Genomic DNA, 19,322 nt, shown 5'->3' with positions numbered 1-19,322 from the left:
TCTCTCCTAGTATCATGTTTTAGTTACCAAAGTTTTATATTTATAACTTATTGAGAACATGATCCCATATTGTCCTCTTTCAAATTGATTTCTGCTATTACATGTTTATGTTCTCTAGAAAACCTTTTGAACTTATACGTCAGGTTTCTATATGAATTACGCCTTTTAGTTTTAAAATAAAACACATATACATAAAACCACAAACACACACATATATGTAACTTAATAAATTAATATAATATCAACACTCTTGTAGCCACAACCTGAGTTAAGAAATGGAATTTTGGGCTGGGTACAGTGGCTCATGCCTGTAATCCCAGCACTTTGGGAGGCTGAGGTGGGTGGATCATGAGGTCAGGAGATCAAGGCCATCCTGGCTAAGACGGTGAAACCCCGTCTCTACTAAAAATACAAAAAATTAGCCGAGAGTGGTGGTGGGTGCCTGTAGTCCCAGCTACTTGGGAGGCTGAGGCAGGAGAATGGCGTGAACGCAGGAAGCAGAGCTTGCAGTGAGCCAACTGCACTCCAGCCTGGGTGACAGAGCAAGACTCCATCTCAAAAAAAAAAAAAAAAAAAAAAGGAATTTTGCTTGCCATCCTAGAATCCATCCATGTGCCCTATCCCAATCCAAATTTCTCCAATAGTTACCACTATCTTGATTTTGTACTAATTACTTCCTTGAGTTTCTTTATAGATTTATCACTTAAGTGTGCATCCTAAGCTACAGTCTTACAGATTAATTGCGTATTGGCTATGCCTTTTATATCTTTTAATATACAGGCTCTTTTTTATTTTTTCTTTGGAATTCATTTGTTGAGGAACCTAGATCATTTGGCCTACTGATTATCTAGTCCAGATTTTGGCAATTTCATACTTACAGTGCTGTACTGTTCAACACATTCCTCTGCCCTCTGATTTCCTGCAGAGTGACAGTTGGATCCAGAGGCTTGATGGGCTAAGGTTCAATTCCTTTAGCAAACCTATTGGTGGGCATTTTTTTTCTTTTTCATCAGGAGGCACAGAATGGCTGGTTTCTCTCAATTTCTGTCTCTCTCTTTTATTATAATTCTAGCAATTATTGATGTTAATGTCTTGAATAATCAATTTATTAAAGGTTGCAGAATGATGACAGTATAATTCTAGTATTTTATTTTCATTTATTAGCTGGGATAATTTTATGAAGAGATGCTTTTCCTCATCTACTATGTAGTTACCCAGTGGTACAATTCATATAAGGAAGGCAATATAGGTGCAAAATTATTACCCTTAATTTATCACTTTTCAAGATATTGATTGCCAGTCATCTTCTGGAAACCTATTGGTCTCTTTTCCCTATCATTATGAACTCATAGATGTGTTTTAATCTATTGGCATTATTATCTTGCTGAAGCTCAAATTGTCACATCTTTGGCCAGTGGAACCCTCTTCCAATTGGTTCATGAGTGTTTTTGACATGACCTAAGTTGTTTTTGGTCACTTCCTTTCTATTTGGTTTGACAAGGTACTTCAGGATTATTTTTTGCATTTCCTGTCTCAGTTCTAGGATCAGGCTTTCTCCAAGAAATCAAAATCAGGTTTACTTTAGCGGAAAATTGGGCTTCAAGATTAAAATCTGAATGTTGGAATGATTATTTATTTTGGGATAGTCATTGTTTATAGGTATTTTAATGAAATTAAATATATACAAAGAGCTGGGAAACACACTTCCCCACAAAAATATACATTTAAATATACATATTTACAGAGAATATGATTCACAAGTTTATGTTGATATTTTAATTCAATCTCAGTACTATAAGGTTTTAACTTAACCTTCCTTAAAATCATAGATGATTGAAATATTTTATAATTTCTTATTTTCTTTATTCTGCATTACAAATGTAACAGTTTCAGAATAACAATACCAATATGACCACTCTCAGTATGATTATGGAGCACAATTATGTGATTTTTGCATATGCTATCCTCCTTTCTTGCTCATATTTTAGTAGTTCAGCTATAGCTACAAGGTCTGAGCATACAACAATTTATATACCATATTCTTTTCCTTTTTAAAACTTCTCATTTATTTTTAGTTCTAAATGTAATTATAATTAAAATGCTCACCATCAATGCTTTTGGAGATATTTCTCTAGACATATTGATTGTTAGAATCCTTTAATAGATTCATCAGAAAGTGTTTATAAGGACACTCTGAATTCTTGAGTGTTGATAATGGTTTGTCTTATGCTCTTTATATTTGAAAGCCAGTTTTGCTAGACATAAAGTCCTTGATATACATATTCTGTCACTGAGATTGCCAAATATATTGTCCCGTTTTCTTCTGGCAGAAAGCATTGCTGCCAAAGTTTGATGATAATCTAACTTTCTTTACCTTGTAAGACAAATGCTGTTTTAAAAAATGCTCAAAGAATTTTTTTCCTTTAGAGTCCGGGAGTTTTACTATAGTGTACCTTAGCGATAGTAGTTCAGAGACCAAATTGTCAGGTATATATGTGCCTTTTTACTATGCAATTTCAAATCTTTACTTCAAGAAAGTTTTTTTTTTGAATAATAGTTTTTAGTATTTATTCTATGCCCTTGCTTTGATTTTTATTTCAGGGACTCCTGTGATCTATATCTTGGATTGTTTTTCCAAGACAATGTCTTCAACATTTTCTCCCCTTCTAATCCATTTTTGTCCTTTGGTTTTCAAAAATTTTTGAAGTACAATTTACATTAAATAAAGTTCATCTTACTGTTACTTCAAGAAATGCATAAAGTCTTGTAATCACCACCAAAATTAAGACATGGAGCAAATACAACAACTGTCAAAATTTCTCTGTGTCTTTGTAGTTGAGAATTTCCTCCACCCAATCCCAGGCAATCTTTTGTCTCTACAGTTTTCCATTTACAAGAATGTCAAATAAATAGCATCATACAATATGCAGATTTTTGAGTCCCTGTTCTTTTACTTGGTGGCATGCATTTAAGAGACAGCCATATTGTTGCATTTATTATGGTTTATTATTTTATCGCTAAATAATATTCTACTATGTAGATGTACTACAGTTTGCTTCTTCATTCCACAGAAGAGGGATATTGGGTTGTTTCCAGTTTGCAGAAATTATGAGTAAGCCTGCTATTATAATTCATGTAAATGGTTTTGTGTAAATTAAATTTTTATTTCACTTAAGGAAATATGTAGGAGTTGAATTGCTGGCTGATAAAGTATATGTTGAGAAAGGTATTCTTCAGCTAGATAGAATGATGCTAATATGAGGAAAGAGGAAAAATTCAGCATCCAGGGTAGTGACCGAATGGTGTTAAGTTCCCAGTCTCAATTTTTTGCAAGGTCCAGTTGCTTCTTTGTTTGTCCCTTAACTTGGTTGTCCAATTATTCCTTGGATTTCATGAAATAAACTAATGTCCCTTGGATAATTTCTTTTTGTTTCTCCAGGCAGTTCTAAATAGATTTCTGTCACATGCAGACAAGTGAGACTTGTATCATAGGAACATTTGATTGGGCCATTAGAGGTAACTAGCCATTGTGCTAAACTCTTAACATGTATTTTATAATTTGTGCACTAGGATTAATAAGCCTTGTCCATTGGTTGCAATAAAAATTTAATTCATTTTATAAAAAAGAGGAGAAAAAAATCAAAAGTAAATAACCGCATATGGAACTGATGTGTTTACTAAAGATTATAAACATACTATCAAGCACCGTCAATGCATTTCTTGTTTCTAAGAAATACACTTTTCATTACAAATGACTTCATGGTTTAGTACAGGCATTTTAATGTTGACAAAGTACAACTCTACTTTGCACAAAAGAACAAGCCACATTGCTTTGAATTCACAAATACGTATGTAGATTAATTCTTTGGTGTATATATTAATAAATAACATATTTATAAACTGAGTTCTTAAAATGAAAGATTTAACATCATGATGGCTAAAGCACTTTGCTATTTCCATTGGTTCTAACAATATTCTGCTTTCTGGTTCCCTTGGGAACAGATTTTCAAAATACAAATGATATAAAAGGTCCCTAAATATGGCCATAATCTTTATTGAATAAGATATTTTGATATCCCTTCTGTTTTGGAATGAATATTCTTTTCCTTGAATCATTTTATAAGGATTCATATCATAGTTGCTATATGAGTGGTCCAGATGCTATGTGCTGTTACAGCTGAAAAGAAGCACAGTATAGTTTCTGGGTTGGAAGGCTCAGGGAAGGCTTCATGAAGAAGACGGCACTGGGACAGGGCCTTGGAAATTATTGGTGTCCGGAGACCATTGACAGCAATAGGAATACCTCTTTTAAAATATTATGTATGTAATATACTAAACTGGGGTTCAGATAAAAAGAAATAATTAAATTTCTTTTTCACAGTAATTTGACTATTCCACTGAAATCAACAAATCCATACAGCTGGATTCTTGGCTAATTAAAAAAACATCATGCCCTTTTGATCCTACCTTCTGCTGTTGAAATTGGAGAAGGCAACTTCTAGAGTAAAATTATATTATTATCTAATTTGCAATGGAGTATTTTTATTGTGTTTAGCATGGTTCTATATTGTACCTTTATTTGTAGATGACTGTCATAAGTTGCAGCAAGAGATGTTTTACAATTTCCATGATCTCTTGGAAAAATAATAGGTCATTAAAAACAAACATTATTTATTCATCAGAGATCAAAGCATCAGTGTGGTCATTCAGTAAAATATGCTTTTAGACTTAAAAATGACTCAAATGGTTTTTTCAAGTAATAAAACAATCTCAAATGCAATAAGAGCACACTTTAAAAAAGAAAAAATTATGGCATTTAGAAGCAGTAGAAAAAATAATATATAGCCTATTTGTAATTGATTAAAACAGGACCTCTGACATATCTGTGTACTAAGGGGCTTGTTCATGGAGCCATTGCTAAGCAGGAAAGTGTCACTGATTATTTATGAAACATTTAAAAAATCGTGGCTCATACTTGGCATAAATTCTAAATTAATTCCTTGAGGACTTGTATGTAGCATTATCAGCCTGATTTGCTGACCCACACAGATCAGAGACCATTGTAGAAACATGTGAGCAGAACTTTTCTAAATGTTTGCAAGACGTTGAAATACTTGAAATATATTCTTCTATCCCCAAAATTGCTTTAATAAGAAACCACAGACATTGTCTAACAATATTTGTGTGTGCTTTAGTAAATGTGATGTTATGTGTGTGGTACCACATTAAGTATCAGATGAATGAGTTTGATCCACTATGTGAATTGTATTTAGTAATGCAATAGATCACATGCCTTGAAATGATTGTCTCTGTGCCACCATTGCTTGATTCCCTCAGTTTTCAAGTACATTAGTGAGATGTGGGGTGGTCTGAGACTCTGGGCACATCAGCCTCATCCATTTTAGCCAGCACATGATGTAAGTTCCAATCTCTAAATATGCTCTGCCAATAAAAGGTTGGGAAACACTGAAAACAGCTTTTATTGAGCAATGGTTATATAGAGGATATTGCACTATGAATTAAAAATGGTTTAAAAACAAGCAAACAACAAGATATTGTATGCTTTTAAAAGTGTTTAAAACCGAATGTAAGAGAGATAGGTAATGAATAAAAACAGTCACAAACTCAAGTTTCTAATTTCGGCTTAAATGAATTTATCATGTATCCAAAGCCCCCCATTTCCACTATAATGGAAAACAATTTTGCCAAGGAAACCTCCAGTTTAAAGCTGTATCTTCTGTATAAACTCAGGCGACTTCAAGGCTCTTCTCCTGTTCCTCTTCCCTGGGATGATCTTGGCTCCTGGTACTTCCATATCTTTTTGACATTGGATGGAGTGGGAAGGGTCTGAGGCTCCTATCTGTGGCATTCACTGCAGGTGCAACGTGCCATCTGTCCTCTGAGTCAGCAAAGTGCAGTGATTGCTCTGGGAAGCTCGTTCTGCTCTGTAGGTCCCTCACTGCTCATCCTCTTACCCTTCAGGGATGCCATATCTTTATTTTTGCCTAACCTCTGTGCCTCATTGGGTAGGAGAATCTTTTTGGATTTTCTCCATATCTCATAGGATTCCAGGAAGGATGGTGGAATGAGCATCAATCTCAAGGCACTTCTCTGCCTAGATCTGCTCTGCTGTGATTCATAACCCAGAGCAGTGGCTCTATATTGGCAAGTATCATGCTGCTAGGCTGCCTCTTTCCAGAAATCTAGACAAGAAGTGGAGCTTTTCTTACTTCATATTCTCAACATAGTTCATTATTTCTATGCACCCCACTTCTCTTGGTTTCAGGCCTTCAGTGGAAGAACGAAGGACAGAACAACAGTTGCATGTAGCTTCCCTCTCCCAATCCTCTCCAAGCTCTTTTTCACTCCACATACGCACGTCCAAAGTTCTGGACAACTGGTCTTACACAAGCGTATTTCTTCCTCACATTCACTGTAGTTTATAATCTAAATAAGTGTTGTTTTAAAATGTTTTAATAAAAATCTTTCGTAAGAAATACGTTTTTGTATCAGCCCCAGAAATCGCATACTGAATTTACTTTTACTGATTGCAGTGCATTCTATTGTATTTCATTTGAAAAAAACAATAATGCTGATCTGGTCTTAGTAAATTGATTTCACGACCTACTTGTGGGCCTTGTCCAACAGTTTGAAAAGCAATGCTATAAACCTTTACTCTAAGTTCCTACTTCCTCCTGAGAAGTAGAACCAGGATTTTAGAAACTCAGTAGGTATCTTCCACGCTTGGGTGGCTGGATCATGCAAATGGAAAGAGCTTTGACCTTCAGAAAAAAATCTATGCTGTGTGCTTAAAAAAGTCCATTCAAAAATCCATTTGAATTATTTCTTTGTTCTATATTCCACTCTACACCTTCAACAATGAATATCTCTGGGTATTTCAGCAGAGAACAGTAAGAAAAATGAGAGAAAGCATCTACAGATTTTATCCTGCTACATAGAAATCAGGACTGAGTACCACAGAATTTTTAAATGTCACAGAAATCTAGAGAGATTAATTTTCCCAACTGAGCAGTTCACAAAGGACACTGAGATTCAGAGTGGTTATCTAACTTGCCCAATGCCACAGAGCTTGTTAGAGCCCAAATTCAGACTTTTCACTTTTGGCTGTCATGTCACCATTCTTCTCACTTGATACTATTTCAGTCTCTTCTTAAAATTAGAAAATTCTGCAAATGACATATAATGTACTAACATGGGGTGGGGATGATTTGCATGATGTATTTAATAATTGTTAGCTCCTTTTTTCTTCCTGATCTTAAAGGATTTGTGGTTGAAGTATTTATTACATCAGATGCAGTTCCTAATTTTTTACATTTCCATTCTCTCCTTTTTTCTTCCTTCCTTCAAATTTAGGGTGCTGAGAGAAGATCACCCTGTTTTCTGCTCACATTCCCAGGGTATACTACCTATGTACTTTTGTAGAGTCATTATTGAGCTTTGGTCCTAAGGAGTCTGACAACTCATCTTCCATAAAACAAACTTTTGGGGATTAAACTGGTCATCACCTGGCTCTTTGGCTGATTTACTCAGTAATATGAAACCATCCTCTATTTCAACTCTCTTAGAGAAAACATATTTTATACACTGATGTAAAAATATCTGGACAGTTCTGATGATTTACATCAGGGATGAGCAAAAAGAGCTTTATTTGAAAAAAATATGTATTTAAGAAAAAGCACTTAGCCCTTTTAGAAAGTGATTTATCAATACATGTCAAGGATTTCTGAAATACATATTAGTATTTATCTCAGTTATGATTAATAGCAAAATATTATATTGTATACAACTTAAATATAAGCAGTAGTAAGATGATTAAGTAGATTATGACACTTGTCCAGAATAAATTATTATGTAACGCTGAAATGTGGTATTGATAATAAGTGCCTATGACTATGGGGAATGCTTGTGTTTTAAAGGTTTTATAATGGATGTATTAAACTACATCCTCAGAATGAGATTAACTGTGCAAAAACAATTGCATAGAAAACTATCAGAAGAAATAGATCAAGATATAATAATGATTATCTTTGAGAGATGGACTTATAGTGGTCATATGTTTTCTTTTTTCCTTCTGAATCTTAGCTTTTTCTTCAATTATCATGCATTATACATACTCAGAAAAATAAAATAATTTTAAAAAGGGCATTTAAGATATGTAATATCAGTTTTAAAGTTGAAATTGAGGGAAAATTTCAGGCTTTAAGCTTTTAAAATATTTACGTTGTGTTTGATTACCATGTTCCCAAAAGCTTTGTGAGTTGGGGCATTAGTGCAGTTTTTCAGATGAAATATCCTGTGATGTAGCACCGGTGAATAACAGCCACTGTTAATAATGTGAATTATGAAACACTGTGTTGAACACAAAGAACATCAACTTCAAACAACAGGTGGAGTTATTATTTAGCATTTTGGATGGGGCTTGCTGTTTGTCTTCTGTTACTATTTATAATTTAGGACTGTCATTTGATTCAGAATAGAGGAACTAGTTGAAAAGAGAAGAAGTGAATAGCCACCCCCCAACTTTCTCCTCTGTGAGGATGGTACCTGCAATCAATCCTGCTAGAATGTGCAGCAGCTACAAATGGGTCTGCTTTCTTGAATTCACTGGCTGTACCCACAGTCCACACTGCAGTAGCTGAAGCAATCTTCTTTTCAAAATATTGATTTCCTATGGAATTGTCACTTGAAATGATGGATCTACAGTTGGGTTGGGACCTGGAGGAAAGATAGTTGTGTTTGTGTTGCAGGCATGAATCTTGATAGGCTTTGTCCTCCACACAAAGGACAAAAGGAAGGGAAAGAAATTATTAGAGTTGAGAGAAAGATTAAGGAAAATATTTTAATCATCTTCCAGTTTTACAGGACAATTTCTAACACTTAGAGCAAGGTTATTTATAAGCCCATCATTTCACAGTAGAATTTTTTTTATTGTTCCTAAAGCCAAAGTAGTCAGAGTTATGGTTACGTAGTTTTCAACAGAAATGCAGACAGTTTTACTTTGTTGGCTAGAGTATTTATTGGTAGTAATTTTCTGTTTCTCAGAGGAGGTCTGAAGGCTGATCTTTGGATCACAGTGATAACAGCTTTTTCATCATAAGTCAGATTTCCCAGAGCCCTGCAAGTTTCCATTTAAGAAGGGCTGGATTCCTAGTTCCTTCCTTCCATCCTGAAATATTAGACCTTCCTCCATTCCTCCCACTCTCTCTTCTCTTGACTTCTTTTACATAATATAAATTTCATCTAACATGGATCTTCTTTTTCTGTAATTTGTCATTGCTTTTTTTCTACCATATGAGGCCAATTATTTCATCCTTTCCTTTCTTCTTATCTTTTTTTTCTTTTATTCTCAGTTTTTTACTTCAGAAACAGCCCAACTTCATTGGTTTGGAGTTCATTAATCAGACTAGTTATTCGCCTGACACAGACCCTTATTCCATTATTCCAGATAGGCACAAAGCTATTAATATATCTTTTTGTTTTCTTAGTTTTAACAAATAGCCTGTGATGCAAAAGCATATGCCTGAGATTGTATATGCTCATGTATTTAAGTATGTGATATACAAACACATTAAGTTCATACAGCAATTAATGTATGACTATCATCAGTGAATGCAATATTATTCATAAATAAATTTTATAATAGCAAAATTTTGGCTTTATTATCAGACAATAATCTTTAACCATTTTCTACAGAAGTTTTTTTTGTTTTTAAAAATCACTAATTTCGGCTGGGTGCGGTGGCTCAGACTTGTAATCCCAGCACTTTGGGAGGCCGAGGCGGGCGGATCACGAGGTCAGGAGATCGATACCACAGTGAAACCCCCTCTCTACTAAAAATACAAAAAAAAATTAGCTGGGCGTGGTGGCGGGCGCCTGTAGTCCCAGCTACTTGGAGAGGCTGAGGCAGGAGAATGGCGTGAACCCGGGAGGCGGAGCTTGCAGTGAGCCGAGATTGCGCCACTGCACTCCAGCCTGGGCAACAGAGCGAGACTCCGTCTCAAAAAAAAAAATCACTAATTTCTCTGCCTACACCAAGTATAATAAACCAAATTAAACCATTTGTAGATGATGAAACATTATCAGTAGATACCATATAACAAGTCTCTCAGGGATTTTTGAGTCACTGGGTTATTGTTTCCTCAGGCTAAATGACCGCTGTGATTCTTTGTTATTGTTTTATGTGTGTATATGTGAGTGTATATATCCTTTTTGTCTACAGTCAGCTGACATTTCTGACTATCTTCAACGTGTGCTTTCCACCTTCTCTAATTTTCTTTTAATCTACTATGGCCTAGAAGAATCATATCTAAACTTAGCAGAATTCTGTCCAGAGTAGAAGTATTCACTGAGTGATATCTAAAAACTGAAAAATTTTAAATGTAAAGAGAGCTTTAGTACACATTTTTGACCTCTATTTTTGATTAATTGTGGACTGTAATACCTTATTCCCTAATTCTTTTCTCCCTCTGTCTTTTATTTTTATTTATTTTCTTTTTTAGATGGTGTCTCACTCTGTCACCCAGGCTGGAGTGCAATGGTACTGTCTCCGGAATTCGTGGGTTCTTGGTCTCACTGACTTCAAGAATGAAGCCGCGGACCCTCGCGGTGAGTGTTACAGCTCTTAAGTCTTAAGGTGGTGCGTCTGGAGTTTGTTCCTTCTGATGTTCGGATGTGTTCGGAGTTTCTTCCTTCTGGTGGGTTCGTGGTCTCGCTGGCTCAGGAGTGAAGCTGCAGACCTTCGCGGTGAGTGCTACGGTTCTTAAGGTGGCGCGTCTGGAGCTTGTTCCTTCTGATGTTCAGATGTGTTCGGAGTTTCTTCTTTCTGGTGGGTTCGTGGTCTCGCTGGCTCAGGAGTGAAGCTGCAGACCTTCGCGGTGAGTGCTACAGTTCTTAAGGTGGCGCGTCTGGAGTTTGTTCCTTCTGATGTTCGGATGTGTTTGGAGTTTCTTCCTTCTGGTGGGTTCGTGGTCTCGCTGGCTCATGAGTGAAGCTGCAGACCTTTGCGGTGAGTGTTACAGCTCTTAAGGCGGCGCGTCTGGAGTTGTTCGTTCCTTCCGGTGGGCTCGTGGGCTCGCTGGCTTCAGGAGTGAAGCTGCAGACCTTCGTGGTGAGTGTTACAGCTCATAAAAGCAGTGTGGACCCAAAGAGTGAGCAGTAGCAAGATTTATTGCAAAGAGCGAAAGAACAAAGCTTCCACATGGTGGAAGGGGACCCGAGCGGGTTACCACTGCTGGTTCAGGCAGCCTGCTTTTATTCTCTTATCTGGCCCCACCCACATCCTGCTGATTGGTAGAGCCGAGTGGTCTGTTCTGACAGGGCACTGATTGGTGCGTTTACCATCCCTGAGCTAGACATAAAGGTTCTCCACGTCCCCATCAGATCAGTTAGATACAGAGTATCGACATAAAGGTTCTCCAAGGCCCCACCAGAGCAGCTAGATACAGAGTGTCGATTGGTGCACTCACAAACCCTGAGCTAGACACAGGGTGCTGATTGGTGTGTTTACAATCTCTGAGCTAGACATAAAGGTTCTCCACATCTCCACCAGACTCAGGAGCCCAGCTGGCTTCACCTAGTGGATCCTGCACTGGGGCTGCAGGTGGAGCTGCCTGCCAGTCCCGTGCCGTGCACTCGCACTCCTCAGCCCTTGGGTGGTCGATGGGACTGGGCGCCGTGGAGCAGGGGGTGGTGCTCGTCGGGGAGGCTGGGGCTGCACAGGAGCCCATGGAGGAGGTGGGACGCTCAGGCATGGCAGGCTGCAGGTCCGAGCCCTGCCCCATGGTAAGGCAGCTAAGGCCTGGTGAGAAATCAAGTGCAGCGCCAGTGGGCTGGCACTGCTGGGGGACCCTGTACACCCTCTGCAGCTGCTGGCCTGGGTGCTAAGCCCCTCATTGCCTGGTGCCGGCAGGGCTGGCTGGCTGCTCTGAGTGAGGGGCCCACCAAGCCTATGCCCACCCGGAACTCCAGCTGGCCTGCAAGCGCCATGCGCATCCCCGGTTCCCGCTCGCGCCTCTCCCTCCACACCTCCCTGCAAGCTGAGGGAGCCGGCTCCCACCTTGGCCAGCCCAGAAAGGGGCTCCCACAGTGCAGTGGTGGGCTGAAGGGCTCAAGTGCCACCAAAGTGGGAGCCCAGGCAGAGGAGGCGCTGAGAGCGAGCGAGGGCTGTGAGGACTGCCAGCACGCTGTCACCTCTCAGTACAATTTGGGTTCACTGCAACCTTCATTTCCCGGGTTCAATTGATTCTGGTGCCTCAGCCTCTTGAGTAGCTGGGACTACATATGCCTGCCACGAGGCCCTGCTTATTTTGTATTTTTAGTAGAGATGGGGTTTTGCCATGTTGACCAGGTTGGTCTCGAACTGCTGGCCTTAAGTGATCCACCGACTTCAACCTCTCAAAGTGCTGAGATTACAGGTGTGAACCACTGTGCCCGGACTAGTTCTTGATTCTTACTAGGATAGCAGAAACATAAAATTGTTGGGCAAGTATGATATAGAAATATATGATTATTTATACTCAGTATTCGTAATAAATAGATCAACTATCAAAATGTTGTGAGGGTTAAATGTATCCTATATGCAAGTATTTAATACATTAAAGTCACCCAGTAGGAAAGGAAGAGAAAGAGCTAGACAGAGGGAGAGTCACAGACTGTTCTCTCAGGGAAGAATTGGCTAAAAAAGCCTGACTTAGAACTTGTTTGGTAGCCATCTCTAGCATTTTTCACTGAATCACAATTTTTGGCACCATTGTCAGACATACAGCAATCTGACCTTCATCTTTGTTTTGTTTTGGACACATTCCATACATTTCTTTATTTAGAGAATATATTTAGTTTGGATGATGGACGAGGATGTGTGTTATGTGCATGAATGTAAGGTGAAATGGAGCATAAAAACATTGACTTGGAGCAGTGATTCTAGTTTTAGCAGTCAATTGCATTTCGAGAACACTGAAAAAGTAGTATTAATTTGGCATATGCTTGCTGATGATAACCTAACATCATGGCAGTATCTTATTATTGAATAATTAAAACAACACTATCAAACAGCAATAACCCTCACAGTATAAGCATAAACACGTAGTAGGATTCAGGTGCCCTATTTTAGATTCTAGTCAGTAAAATGTTGATTAATCAGAAATCTTTACATTCGGAGAATAAATCAAGTTTCAATAGTGAAATAATTTCTACTCTAAAATAATAAAATAAACCAGCCTAATATTTCTGAAAAATTCCTCAATAAGTTAAAATTTTAAAAAATGTTTTCTCGGAAACTGATAGCCAGGGTTCTTCCTTTTATTGCTGGTGTAACATTGTTATTTAAAGTTTTATTGTAGTGGTATTTTTAAAGGAGACATCTCTCCTCTTTCAACACAGTAGGCCTGTATGAATCCTTTAAGTTATCTTACAAATCCTGATTAGATATGCTTATAGAATTGTCTGATACGCATTTTCTATATAAACATTTTATATTAGTCTTCTTTGTACATGTACATGCATTATTAATGAGAAATCAATGTCATTTAGAAAACCATTTTACATAGATCATCACATTAATTTTAACAAAGATTTCCATTTTGTGTCGAGTAAATAGGCTGTTTTTTGCTTGATATTTTTGGTAAATATGGGCCATTTATTACTCATCTTTGTTTAGATGAACATGCATTTCTGACATTTATATATCTTATTTACCAGTTACTGCTATTTATATTAGTAGGCAATGCTATTTCCTATTTAACTTTGGTATGATCATTATGCAAGTATAATTTTGAGCTTAGCCACCTGTTTACACATCTGTTAAGTCACAAACAAAACCATTTCTAGTGAAACTATTTCAAAGGAGAGAGGTGATAGTATGAGTAAGACATTTGTCAAGCTTAACCCTAAAGCAGTTTTGAATTAGATTTTTTCATACTATTAGTATGCATAAATTCCTGAGGATGCTTCTTGGTAGGCAGTATAATTGAGATGCTAGTGAGTATGAATGAAGTATCAGGGCTATTATTGACAACTCTTGGATCTAAGCCCTTAGCTTATAAATATTGAAGATGTGTTAACATGTATTGATGTTTGGTTGTGAACTCTGGGGCTGTGAGATACATAAAGAAGGCACTGAATACGTGATAAATGAAGAAGCCAAGACTCTGCTGTTACAGTGATGATGTACTTTCATAGGAATTTTTTTTTCCACATGGAGAATATTCTTAAGTGTCAAATTTTTGGAAAGGAGTAGTATGGACTCTTCTAGTGCACAGGTTTGACAAACTTCAAGAATTTACACACAAAAAAATCTCATAGGAATCTTCTCAGAGAATGTGGTATATTAGGTATTCTAAAGATAAAAGTTTGGTCCTATTACCTGTGTTATTTTCCAGCTTAACATTAGTAATCCATTTTGGAAACCAGTTTCTACACACGGTTAGGGGAATATCATCTCACTGAGGTATCAAAAATTGAATGAGCACACTCCACCCCAGTCAAATATTTCACCTTGTATACAGCAATGAAAGATATATGAAAGGAATGGTTGACTTTGAGAAAATGAAATACTTAAAGTTGTAGGTTTTGTTATTAAATATGGAGTCATCTTTTCCTGATTTAAGAGAAATCTGAAGCTATAGAGAGAATCTTCATGAGCAAAAGTAATTAAAATATATATTAGTCAATGAAAAACTTACATTTATTTCTTAGACTTTTTTTTGTTTGGAGGATTGAGGGAAAAGCTATTAGATCAAGCTTTTGATGGTGGAAAGAAAGTTTTGACTGAGGATTTTGTCTTCCTTTCCTTGAGAAGTTTTCTGAATATGAGTTTTAACAATGTGGGTAATCAGAAATTTGGAAAAGAAAAGAAAAGGCTAGTCTTGCAGGATGTCACGAAAGGGCATGAGCAAGCATTAGGCAAAAAGAATGCACACAGAAAAGACCCCTAAAGGAATGAATACCCAGCTTGTCACAAAAATGCTTAATGATGGAGTAAAGATAAATTTGTCAGTTTCTCATATGTTGAATATTCATTATATGGTCTATGCAGCTGTATCTTAGAATGCTGTTTCCTTTTTTTAAAAAAACATAAAGCAGATCACTGATTTATTCTTAGGAATTTTATTGTGTAACTTACATACCAAAGTGAGCTATTGTGAGACAGCTCTTTAAATGATTATTTTGCTATCCTCAGTAATTTTTTTTCTTATTATATGATCAGATTTATGGTACACATTTTGTTTTGGAAATAGGCAAAGATTATATGAAAATGAACATTTCTCCTCCTTATACTCAAGGCATTCCGATTGGTATTTCTTCCGTGTTAAATAAAACTAGTGCTATGTTTAAAGAATATATGCACATATATGTTCAGGTATGAACATTGTTCCTGATTGCTTATAAATAAGAGATATTAATTATTTCTCTAGGAAATTTCATAGGTTAATGCAAAGTCCAATCATATGGTCTTAGATTCAACAACATGTGATTCAAATTTTACAGAGCTTAGAAGTAACATTAATAATATCTTATTGGAGTTTGTAACTTGGAAGTAACATTAATAATATCTCATTGGAGTTTGTAATTCTATATTCCAAACTGATTTAAATTACCATTTTAAACTTTTAAAGTAATTCTTAAAGATAAATATTTATCTTCATATCTGTCTAATCTATCTGTCTATCCATCCATCCATTCATTATGTGGGAAGTATAATACCTGATTGCAGAAGTGGATTTGAGATGAAGCTTTCTCATGCTTAAGTTTCAGGGCCCCCAACTTGCTCAGGCCCCTTCCAAAGCTCAGTTTATTTTCCTCCAGGGATGCAGAGAGGAAGCCTGGGGATCACGCTGCAGATGGTGGCCCTGGCCTGTGGGTGGTTCTGGGTTACCAGCATCTCCACATCTATCGCAGCACCAGGTGAAAACCTGACCCTGCTAGATCTCATTGTTCCTCCAGCTCCTGTCAGATTCTCTTTAACTCCCAGGGAGAAGGTTCTGAAAAATGCTATTCTCTCCTTGCTTGGAATGGGGGACTCTAAAAGCCCTGGTTTGTGGCAACTTGTCCTCTCTCTCCACCGGGGCCAGCTCACAAGAGGCAAGAAGGATCTAGTCAGGTCATTTGGGTGAGGCATGTCTTGTGAGATCAAAGTGCTGAGATCCTCCAAGAACTTGCCCACAGGGAGTATAAAATACCATAAAACCATGATTTTAGAGTAAACATAAAACAACATTTAAAAAAAAGTAAGGCTGGGAGCGGTGGCTCACGCCTGTAATCCCAGCACTTTGGGAGGCCAAGGAGGTGGGGATCACAAGGTCAGGAGATCAAGACCATCCTGGCTAACGCGGTGAAGCTCCATCTCTACTAAAAAATACAAAAAAATTAGCCAGGTGTGGTGGCAGGCGCCTATAGTCCCAGCTACTTTGGAGGCTGAGGCAGGAGAATGGCACGAACCCGGGAGGCGAAGCTTGCAGTGAGCCGAGATCCCGCCACTGCACTCCAGCCTGGGTGGCAAAGCGAGACTCTGTCTCAAAAAAGAAAAAATAAAAAATTAAAAATTAAAACTCTGCGTGCTAAAGCTGGAAAAAACTTTCTAAGCTATCAGTAGCACCAAATGAATTTCTACCAACTATCCTAGGGGAAAGACTGAATTATCTTTTTATTAAAATGATATTCAAATTTTTGCATAAAGAGGCAACCAAAGAGAATAAATCCAAACATGTAGGGGAAAAATTATTATACAGGAATTATAGAAATGGCTAATTATTAATAATAATGAAATGTTATTTTCATAGATTTCATTATGTTCGTGCATTTGTCTGCTTTTAGAAACTTCATGATTTGTTATGAGTCCTTTCCTTGTTCTAAATATAGACTCACTTTCAGACCTACTTTTGTATTCATAATTTTACATTATTTTTTGAAAAATAAGGGCCAGGCTACACAAAACCTGGATTCCTCTTCTGCCCAGCACATAGTAGCTGTTTTATTCCCCCCTCGATCCATTACATTTGCATTGACTACATAAGTGATAATGATTCTATGTACTGAAATTTATCATATATGAATATATATTTTCTATTATTTTACACTTACTTATCATGCTATTTGTAGTAGGTTAAATGGTGGCCCCAGAAGATATGTCTATGTCCTAATACCCTGAATTGTAAATGTTATCTTATTTGGGAAAAGTTAACAAAATCTTACTTGGAGAAGTCTTTGAATCTATAATTATTAATAATCTTGAGATAAGAAAGTCATCCTTGATCTCCCAGGTAGGCCCTAAATCCAATGATGAGAGACATAGCAGACAGACAAAAGAGGAAGAGGCAACGTGAGCGTGGAGGCACCATTGGGGTGGTGTGTACACAAGTCAAGGGATGTCAAAAACCACCAGTGGCTGTTAAGAAGCAAATAATGCAATCTCCCTTGGAGCCCCTAGAGACAGTGCAGCCCTTATGCAGCTCAGTCATTTTCTGATTTCTGGCCTCCAGAAATGTAAGAGAATACATTTCTGTTGTTTTAAGTCATCATTCAATTTATGGTAACTTGTTACAACAGCCTCTGGAAACTAATACACATCTAATTTTATCAGAAATATTTTCTTATGTTATCATTGATGCACATTTTAGTGTAGCAAAAGCAAAAGACTAGAAATTAATTAAAGGAGGTGGCAATATGGACAAAGAGGGAGAAACGCATGGAAGATGTGTGAAGACAGAGCAAAATCAGAAATTTATATTCATAGAACAGAAAATTCAAACAAGTTTTTTTCCTCTTCTTTTTCAATTTTTTTTTTTTTTCTGACATTGTAGTTTATTATTTTCTATTTGTATGGGACAAGGGCTTGGTTAAAGAACAGAATCTTTCTGGCCGGGCTTGGTGGCTCAGGCCTGTAATCCCAGCTCTTTGGGAGGCGGAGGTGATTGGATTACCTGAGGTCAGGAATTCCAGAACAGCCTGGCCAACATGGTGAAACCCCATCTCTACTAAAAATACAGAAATTAGCTGGGCGTGGTGGCAGGTGCCTGTAATCCCAGCTACTCGAGTGGCTGAGGCAGAAAGAATCACTTCAACTCCCAGGAGGCGGAGGTTGCAGTGACCCAAGATCGCACCATTGCACTGCAGCCTTGGCAGAGTAAGACTCTGTCTCAAAAAAAAAAAAAAAAAAAGACCCTTTCTTTACACTTTGGTTGTGATTTAGGAAACAGTCAAGGATCATTAAGGCAGTTCTGGGACCAGAGTCTTAGGAGTTGTTAAGAAGAGATAGCCACAAACATTCTGAAACAATAACTTTACAAAGAGGCAAACTATTTTAGCTATATGAATAATCACCTAAAATGCATCTTTTAAAAAAATATACGGGTTAAAAGTATGTCCTCACGACGGGATTTTGAATCTTCTTATTTGTCCAAGATTCAGTCTATTAATGCTTCTGTTTATTTGAGTATATAAAAATCTTAAGTTTTTTACAATTTTTTTTGTTTAATATTCTCTTAAGTAAACCTACTTAAGCATGTTTTCCTTAGGTGTACAAATGTTTTCATGTAAATATATATAAGCTATAATCACATAATAATAGATGAACAAGTTTTCTTCATTACACAAAGACAATGCTCACTTAGGAATTAAAGCGATGTGACTATTAGAAAATAAGATTTCTGCCGGCTGTGGTGGCTCATGCCTATAATCCCAGCACTTTGGGAGGCAGAAGCAGGTGGATCATGAGGTCAGGAGTTCGGCTAATATGGTGAAATCCCGTTTCTACTAAAAATACAAAAATTACCTGGGCTTGGTGGCATGCACCTGTAGTCCCAGCTACTTGGGAGGCGGAGGCAGGAGAATCGCTTGAACCTGAGAGGCAGAGTTTGCAGTGAGCTGAGATGGCACCACCGCACTCCAGCCTGGTACAGCAAGATTCTGTCTCAAAAAAAAAAAAAAGATTTCAATCATATCAATGTATCTTAGAGAGAATACTGAACTAACATATATAGAAATATTATTTTAATTTTATCCAAGAAAGTAATTAAACTATTTATATTTAACAATGGCTTCCTATTTTGGTGTTTCTGTATATTGAATTGTCATATATAATCTTTGGAAGATGTAATCATTTTTCGTAAAAACTGATGAGGAAATTATGAGTTACAGCCATTGAAAACCAGACTTACTGTGCTTTGTAAGAATAAAGACTATGGCCAATGTTATATTTTAAAAATCAGATTGGCCGGGCGCGGTGGCTCACGCTTGTAATCCCAGCACTTTGGGAGGCCGAGGCGGGCGGATCACCAGGTCAGGCGATCGAGACCACGGTGAAACCC

This window comes from Hylobates moloch, unplaced genomic scaffold (genome assembly GCF_009828535.3).
Source record: "Hylobates moloch isolate HMO894 unplaced genomic scaffold, HMol_V3 SCAFFOLD_6, whole genome shotgun sequence".
Classification (NCBI taxonomy): Eukaryota; Metazoa; Chordata; class Mammalia; order Primates; family Hylobatidae; genus Hylobates; species Hylobates moloch.
Note: the sequence above shows the minus strand (reverse complement) of the source record.